Source organism: Triticum dicoccoides, chromosome 4A (genome assembly GCF_002162155.2).
Source record: "Triticum dicoccoides isolate Atlit2015 ecotype Zavitan chromosome 4A, WEW_v2.0, whole genome shotgun sequence".
NCBI lineage: Eukaryota > Viridiplantae > Streptophyta > Magnoliopsida > Poales > Poaceae > Triticum > Triticum dicoccoides.
The window spans coordinates 217,965,073-217,974,849 of record NC_041386.1 but is presented as its reverse complement, the minus strand read 5'-3'; positions in this window follow the sequence as shown (position 1 = coordinate 217,974,849).

Sequence of the window (9,777 nt, the reverse complement as noted above, 5' to 3'; positions counted from 1 at the left end):
GGCTTTGGAGTGAGCGGGTGGAGTCTGATGAGGTGTTTGAGCACACGTTACCTGTTTTGGATTTTGAGGAAGCTGTGAGTCCGCCATTACTAGGGGCTTCGCCGATCCCGGTCAGGGGTGAGGAGGAAGAGTTTCCCTCCCATCTGCTCGTTGATAATCCTCAGGTTGAGGGCCCAGCGGTGGAGGCCTTTCACTCAGGAGGGGGTCCGAGGTTGATGGTCTCGGTTCCCTCTCCTTCTGTCGCGATGCCGGAGCTGTAGGTGGTGGTTCCGCCTTTTGATAGGGGCTTGGGGCAGGTGGCATCGGCGCCCTCTTCTCCTCTCGCGGTGGACGTGGTTGTAACGCCCCGTATGTAACTTGCCATATTTGTATTCCAACTCCTGCCATTTTCGGCACTAAGTTATGATATTCCCTCGTGGTTGGGTTTTGTCTTCGTTTTGCTTTTGTCCATGTCATGCATCTCATATCATGTCATCATGTGCATCGCATTTGCATACGTGTTCGTCTCATGCATCCGAGCTTTTTCCCCGTTGTCCGTTTTGCATTCCGGCACTCCTATGTCCTCCGGCGTCCCCTTTTGCCTCTTTTCATGTGCGGGGGTTAAACGTTCTCGGATTGGACCGAGATTTGCTAAGTGGCCTTGGTACACTACCGGTAGACCGCCTTGTTGGAAATATGCCCTAGAGGCAATAATAAAATGGTTATTATTATATTTCCTTGTTCATGATAATTGTCTATTGTTCATGCTATAATTGTGTTATCCGGAAATCGTAATACATGTGTGAATATATAGACCACAACATGTCCCTAGTAAGCCTCTAGTTGACTAGCTCGTTGATCAATAGATGGTTATGGTTACCTGACCATGGACATTGGATGCCATTGATAATGGGATCACATCATTACGAGAATGATGTGATGGACAAGACCCAATCCTAAGCATACCACAAGATCGTGTAGTTCGTTTGCTAGAGCATTTCTAAGTGTCAATATCATTTCCTTAGACCATGAGATTGTGCAACTCCCGGATACCGTAGGAGTGCTTTGGGTGTGCCAAACGTCACAACTTAACTGGGTGGCTGTAAAGGTACACTACAGGTATCTCCGAAAGTGTCTGTTGGGTTGGCATGAATTGAGACTAGGATTTGTCACTCCGTATGACGGAGAGGTATCTTTGGGCCCACTCGGTAATGCATCATCATAATGAGCTCAGTGTGACTAAGTAGTTGGTCACGGGATGATGTGTTACGGAACGAATAAAGTGACTTGCCGGTAACGAGATTGAACAAGGTATTGGGATACCGACGATCGAATCTCGGGCAAGTAACATACCAATTGACAAAGGGAATTGAATACGGGGTTGATTGAATCCTCGACATCGTGGTTCATACGATGAGATCATCGTGGAATACGTGGGAGCCAACATGGGTATCCAGATCCCGCTGTTGGTTATTGGCCGGAGAGTTGTCTCGGTCATGTCTGCATGGTTCCCGAACCCGTAGGGTCTACACACTTAAGGTTCGGTGACGCTAGGGTTGTAGAGATATTAGTATGCGGTAACCCGAAAGTTGTTCGGAGTCCCGGATGAGATCCCGGACGTCACGAGGAGTTCCGGAATGGTTCGGAGGTAAAGATTTATATATAGGAAGACCAGTTTTGGCCACCCGGAAAGTTTGGGGGGTCATCGGTATTGTACCGGGACCACCGGAAGGGTCCCGGGGGTCCACGGGGTGGGGCCACCTATCTCGGAGGGCCCCATGGGCTGAAGTGGGAAGGGAACCAGCCCCTGGCGGGCTGGTGCGCCCCCCTTGGGCCTCCCCCTGCGCCTAGGGTTAGAAACCCTAGGGGTGGGGGGACACCTCCACTTGGCTTGGGGCCAAGCCACCCCCTTGGCCGCCCCCCCATCTAGATGGGATCTAGAGGGGGCGGCGCCCCCTGGCCCCTATATATAGTGGAGGGAAGGGAGGGCAGCCGCACCCAAGTCCCTGGCGCCTCCCTCTCCCTCCGTGACACCTCTCCCTCTCGTTGGTGCTTGGCGAAGCCCTGCCGAGATCCCGCTGCTTCCACCACCACGCCATCGTGCTGCTGGATCTCCATCAACCTCTCCTCTCCCCTTGCTGGATCAAGAAGGAGGAGATGTCTCTCCCAACAGTATGTGTGTTGAACGCGGAGGTGCCGTCCATTCGGCGCTTGGTCATCGGTGATTTGGATCACGACGAGTACGACTCCATCAACCCTGTTCTCTTGAACGCTTCCACTTGCGATCTACAAGGGTATGTAGATGCACTCCTCTTCCCGTCATTGCTAGATGACTCCATAGATTGATCTTGGTGATGCGTAGAAAAATTTTAAATTTCTTCTATGTTCCCCAACAGTGGCATCATGAGCTAGGTCTATGCGTAGTTTCTATGCACGAGTAGAACACAAGTTGTTGTGGGCGTTGATTTTGTCAATTTACTTGTCGTTACTAGTCTTATCTTGATTTGGCGGCATGGGATGAAGCGGTCCGGACCGACCTTACACGTACGCTTACGTGAGACTGGTTCCACTGACTGACATGCACTAGTTGCATAAGGTGGCTAGCGGGTGTCTGTCTCTCCCATTTTAGTCGGATCGGATTCGATGAAAAGGGTCCTTATGAAGGGTAAATATAAATTGACATATCACGTTGTGGTTTTGGCGTAGGTAAGAAACGTTCTTGCTAGAAACCTATAGCAGCCACGTAAAAACTTGCAACAACAATTAGAGGACGTCTAACTTGTTTTTGCAGCATATGCCATGTGATGTGATATGGCCAAAAGGATGTGATGAATGATGTATGTGATGTATGAGATTGATCATGTTCTTGTAATAGGAATCACGACTTGCATGTCGATGAGTATGACAACCGGCAGGAGCCATAGGAGTTGTCTTAATTTATTTATGACCTGCGTGTCAACATAAACGTCATGTAATTACTTTACTTTATCGCTAACCGTTAGCCATAGTAGTAGAAGTAATAGTTGACGAGACAACTTCATGAAGACACGATGATGGAGATCATGATGATGGAAATCATGGTGTCATGCTGGTGATGACGATGATCATGGCACCCTGAAGATGGGGATCAAAAGGAGCAAAATGATATTGGCAATATCATGTCACTATTTGATTGCATGTGATGTTTATCATGTTTTACATCTTATTTGCTTAGAATGACGGTAGCATAAATAAGATGATCCCTCGCAATAATTTCAAGAAAGTGTTCCCCCTAACTGTGCACCATTGCTAAGGTCCGTTGTTCCGAAGCACCACGTGATGATCGGGTGTGATAGGTTCTAACATTCGCATACAACGGGTGTAAGCCAGATTTACACACGCAATACACTTAGGTTGACTTGACGAGCCTAGCATGTACAGACATGGCCTCGGAACACGGAAGACCGAAAGGTCGAACATGAGTCGTATAGAAGATACGATCAACACGAAAATGTTCACCGATGATGACTAGTCCGTCTCACGTGATGATCGGACACAGCCTAGTTGACTCGGATCATGTATCACTTAGATGACTAGAGGGATGTCTATCTGAGTGGGAGTTCATTAATAATTTGATTAGATGAACTTAATTATCATGAACATAGTATAAAATCTTTGCAATATGTCTTGTAGATCAAATGGCCCACGCTAATGTTGTCCTCAACTTCAACGCGTTCCTAGAGAAAACCAAGCTGAAAGACGATGGTAGCAACTATACGGACTGGGTCCGGAACTTGAGGATCATCCTCATAGCTGCCAAGAAAGCATATGTCCTTGAAGCACCGCTAGGTGAAGCACCACCCCCAGCAAACCAAGACTTATGAACGCTTGGCAGTCCCGTGTTGATGAGTACTCCCTGGTTCAGTGCGGCATGCTTTACAGCTTAGAACCGGGGCTCCAGAAGCGTTTTGAGCAACACTGAGCATATGAGATGTTCCAAGAGCTGAAAATGGTTTTCCAAGCTCATGCCTGGGTCGAGAGATATGAATTCTCTGACAAGTTCTATAGTTGTAAGATGGAGGAGAATAGTTCCGTCAGCGAGCACATACTCAAAATGTCTGGGTTGCACAACCGCTTGTCTCAGCTGGGAGTTAATCTCCCAGATGATGCGGTCGTTGACAGAATCCTTCAGTCGCTCCCACCTAGCTACAAGAGCTTTGTGATGAACTTCAATATGCAGGGGATGGAAAAGACCATTCCTGAGGTATATTCGATGCTGAAATCAGCGGAGGTGGAAATCAAAAAGGAACATCAAGTGTTGATGGTGAATAAAACCCCTAAGTACAAGAAAGGCAAGGGTAAAAAGGACTTCAAGAAGGACGACAAGGAGGTTGCCGCGCCTGGTAAGCAAGCTGCCGGGAAGAAGCCAAAGAATGGACCCAAGCCCGAGACTGAGTGCTTTTATTGCAAGGGAAGTGGTCACTGGAAGCGGAACTGCCCCAAGTACTTAGCGGACAAGAAGGCCGGCAACACCAAAGGTATATGTGATACATATGTTATTGATGTGTACCTTACCAGTACTCATAGTAGCTCCTGGGTATTTGATACCGGTGCGGTTGCTCATATTTGTAACTCAAAACAGGAGCTGCGGAATAAGCGGAGACTGGCAAAGGATGAGGTAACGATGCGCGTCGGGAATGGTTCCAAGGTCGATGTGATCGTCGTCGGCACGCTACCTCTACATTTACCTACGGGATTAGTTTTAAACCTCAATAATTGTTATTTAGTGCCAGCTTTGAGCATGAACATTGTATCAGGATCTCGTTTAATACGAGATGGCTACTCATTTAAATCTGACAATAATGGTTGTTCTATTTATATGAGAGGGATGTTTTATGGTCATGCCCCGCTGGTCAATGGTTTATTCTTATTTAATCTCGAACGTGATGTTACACATATTCATAGTGTGAATACCAAAAGATGTAAGGTTGATAATGATAGTCCCACATACTTGTGGCACTGCCGCCTTGGTCACATTGGTGTCAAGCGCATGAAGAAACTCCATGTAGATGGACTTTTGGAGTCTCTTGATTATGAATCATTTGACATGTGTGAACCATGCCTCGTGGGCAAAATGACCAAGACTCCGTTCTCTGGAACAATGGAGCGAGCAACCAACTTATTGGAAATCATACATACTGATGTGTGCGGTCCGATGAGTGTTGAGGCTCGCGGTGGCTATCGTTATGTTCTCACCCTCACTGATGACTTGAGTAGATATGGGTATGTCTACTTAATTAAACACAAGTCTGAGACCTTTGAAAAGTTCAAGGAATTTTAGAGTGAGGTTGAGAATCAACGTGACAGGAAAATCAAGTTCTTGCGATCAGATCGTGGGGGAGAATATTTGAGTCACGAATTTGGCACGCACTTAAGGAAATATGGAATAGTTTCACAACTCACGCCGCCTCGAACACCTCAGCGTAATGGTGTGTCCTAACGTCGTAATCGCACTCTATTGGATATGGCGCGATCTATGATGTCTCTTACCGATCTACCGCTGTCATTTCGGGGCTATGCTTTAGAGACTGTCGCATTCACTTTAAATAGGGCTCCGTCGAAATCCGTTGAGACGACACCGTATGAATTATGGTTTGTAAATAAACCTAAGTTGTCGTTTCTAAAAGTTTGGGGATGCGATGCTTATGTGAAGAAACTTCAACCTGAAAAGCTCGAACCCAAATCGGAAAAATGTGTCTTCATAGGATACCCTAAAGAAACTATTGGGTATACCTTCTACCTCAGATCCGAAGGCAAGATCTTTGTTGCCAAGAATGGATCCTTTCTAGAGAAAGAGTTTCTCTCGAAAGAAGTAAGTGGGACGAAAATAGAACTTGATGAAGTATTGCCTCTTGAACCGGAGAGTGGCGCAGCTCAGGAAAATGTTCCTGAGGTGCCTGCACCGACTAGAGAGGAAGTTAATGATGATGATCATGAAACTTCAGATCAAGTTGCTACTGAACTTCGTAGGTCCACAAGGACACGTTCTGCACCAGAGTGGTACGGAAACCCTGTCCTGGAAATCATGTTGTTAGACAATGGGGAACCTTCGAACTATGAAGAAGCGATGGCGGGCCCAGATTCCGACAAATGGCTGGAAGCCATGAAATCTGAGATAGGATCCATGTATGAAAATGAAGTATGGACTTTGACTGACTTGCCCGATGATCGGCGAGCCATAGAAAATAAATGGATCTTTAAGAAGAAAGACGCGGATGGTAATGTGACCATCTATAAAGCTCGGCTTGTCGCTAAGGGTTATCGACAAGTTCAAGGGGTTGACTACGATGAGACTTTCTCACCCATAGCGAAGCTGAAGTCTGTCCAAATCATGTTAGCGATCGCCGCATTCTATGATTATGAGATATGGCAAATGGACATCAAAACAGCCTTCCTTAATGGTTTCCTTAAGGAAGAATTGTATATGATGCAGCCGGAAGGTTTTGTCGATCCTAAGAATGCTGACAAGGCGTGCAAGCTCCAACGCTCAATCTATGGGCTGGTGCAAGCATCTTGGAGTTGGAACATTCGTTTTGATGAGATGATCAAAGCGTTTGGGTTTACACAGACTTATGGGGAAGCATGCATTTACAAGAAAATGAGTGGGAGCTCTGTAGCATTTCTCATATTGTATGTGGATGACATACTATTGATGGGAAATGATATAGAATTCTTGGAAAGCATAAAGGCCTACTTGAACAAGTGTTTTTCAATGAAGGATCTTGGAGAAGCTGCTTACATATTAGGCATCAAGATCTATAGAGATAGATCGAGACGCCTCATTGGTCTTTCACAGAATACGTAACTTGACAAGATATTGAAGAAGTTCAATATGGATTAGTCAAAGAAGGGGTTCTTGCCTGTGTTGCAAGGTACGAGATTGAGCAAGGCTCAATGCCCGACCACGACAGAAGATAGAGAAAAGATGAGTGTCGTCCCCTATGCCTCGGCCATAGGGTCTATCATGTATGCCATGCTGTGTACCAGACCTGATGTAAACATTGCCGTAAGTTTGGTAGGAAGGTACCAAAGTAATCCCGGCATGGAACACTAGACAGCGGTCAAGAATATCCTGAAGTACCTAAAAAGGACTAAGGATATGTTTCTCGTTTATGGAGGTGACAAAGAGCTCGTCGTAAAGGGTTACGTCGATGCTAGCTTCGACACAGATCTGGATGACTCCAAGTCACAAACCGGATACATGTATATTTTGAATGGTGGGGCGATCAGCTGGTGCAGTTGCAAGCAAAGCATCATGGCGGGATCTACATGTGAAGCGGAGTACATGGCAGCCTCGGAGGCAGCACAAGAAGCAATCTGGGTGAAGGAGTTCATTACCGACCTAGGAGTTATTCCCAATGCATCGGGCCCAATGACTCTCTTCTGTGACAACACTGGAGCTATTGCCCTTGCCAAGGAGCCCAGGTTTCATAGGAAGACCAGGCATATCAAGCGTCGCTTCAACTCCATTCGTGAAAATGTTCAAAATGGAGACATCGATATTTGTAAAGTGCATACAGACCTGAATGTCGCAGATCCGTTGACTAAACCTCTCCCTCGAGCAAAACATGATCAACACCAGAACTCTATGGGCGTTCAATTCATCACAATGTAACTAGATTATTGACTCTAGTGCAAGTGGGAGACTGTTGGAAATATGCCCTAGAGGCAATAATAAAATGGTTATTATTATATTTCCTTGTTCATGATAATTGTCTATTGTTCATGCTATAATTGTGTTATCCGGAAATCGTAATACATGTGTGAATATATAGACCACAACATGTCCCTAGTAAGCCTCTAGTTGACTAGCTCGTTGATCAATAGATGGTTACGGTTTCCTGACCATGGACATTGGATGTCATTGATAACGGGATCACATCATTAGGAGAATGATGTGATGGACAAGACCCAATCCTAAGCATAGCACAAGATCGTGTAGTTCGTTTGCTAGAGCTTTTCTAAGTGTCAAGTATCATTTCCTTAGACCATGAGATTGTGCAACTCCTGGATACCGTAGGAGTGCTTTGGGTGTGCCAAATGTCACAACGTAACTAGGTGGCTATAAAGGTACACTACAGGTATCTCCGAAAGTGTCTGTTGGGTTGGCATGAATCGAGACTGGGATTTGTCACTCCATATGACGGAGAGGTATCTCTAGGCCCACTCGGTAATGCATCATCATAATGAGCTCAGTGTGACTAAGTAGTTGGTCACGGGATGATGTGTTACGGAATGAGTAAAGTGACTTGCCGGTAACGAGATTGAACAAGGTATTGGGATACCGACGATCGAATCTCGGGCAAGTAACGTAACGATTGACAAAGGGAATTGAATACGGGATTGATTGAATCCTCGACATCGTGGTTCATCCGATGAGATCATCGTGGAATATGTGGGAGCCAACATGGGTATCCAGATCCTGTTGTTGGTTATTGGCCGGAGAGTTGTCTCGGTCATGTCTGCATGGTTACCGAACCCGTAGGGTCTACACACTTAAGGTTCGGTGACGCTAGGGTTGTAGAGATATTAGTATGCGGTAACCCGAAAGTTGTTCGGAGTCCCGGATGAGATCCCGGACGTCACGAGGAGTTCCTGAATGGTCCGGAGGTAAAGATTTATATATAGGAAGACCAGTTTCGGCCACCGGGAAAGTTTCGGGGGTCACCGGTATTTTACTAGACCACCGGAAGGGTCCTGGGGGTCCACCGGGTGGGGCCACCTATCCCGGAGGGCCCCATGGGCTGAAGTGGGAAGGGAACCAGCCCCTGGTGGGCTGGTCTGCCCCCCTTGGGCCTCCCCCTGCGCCTAGGGTTAGAAACCCTAGGGGTGGGGGGCGCCTCCACTTGGTTTGGGGGCCAAGCCACCCCCTTGGCCGCCCCCCATCTAGATGGGATCTAGAGGGGCCAGCGCCCCCCTGGCCCCTATATATAGTGGAGGGGAGGGAGGGCAGCCGCACCCAAGTCCCTGGTGCCTCCCTCTCCCTCTCGTTGGTGCTTGGCGAAGCCCTGCCGAGATCCCGCTGCTTCCACCACCACGCCGTCGTGCTGCTGGATCTCCATCAACCTCTCCTCTCCCCTTGCTGGATCAAGAAGGAGGAGATGTCTCTCCCAACGTACGTGTGTTGAACGCGGAGGTGTCGTCCGTTTGGCGCTTGGTCATCGGTGATTTGGATCACGATGAGTACGACTCCATCAACCCCGTTCTCTTGAACGCTTCCGCTCGCGATCTACAAGGGTATGTAGATGCACTCCTCTTCCCCTCGTGGCTAGATGACTCCATACATTGATCTTGGTGATGCGTAGAAAATTTTTAAATTTCTGCTACGTTCGCCAACACGCCTGTCAAGTTTCGTACCATTTGGAGTCCGTTTGATACTCCAACGGTTAACCGAGGAACCGTAAAGGCCTCGTGTGTGTTGCAGCCCAACACCCCTCCAAAGTGGCCCAAAACCCATCCAAACCCCCTCCATCCTCTCGGTCGTTCGATCACGATCGCGTGGCCGAAAACCGCACCTCATTTGGACTCTCCTAGCTCCCTCTACCTATAAATATATGCCCCCCTCCGAAAATCCCGGGTCCAAACCCTAGAATTCTTCCCCCGCCACCGCACCGCCACCCGGACCAATCAGCTTTTGCCACTTGCCCCTGCGCCGCCGCCCACTGCCGCCGGCCCGCAAGCCCGCAGCGGGCCCGCGAGGCACGAGTCTTCCCACGCGCCGCCCCGCGTTTGCCTTTGCCGCCCCGCCGCCCGAGCCCT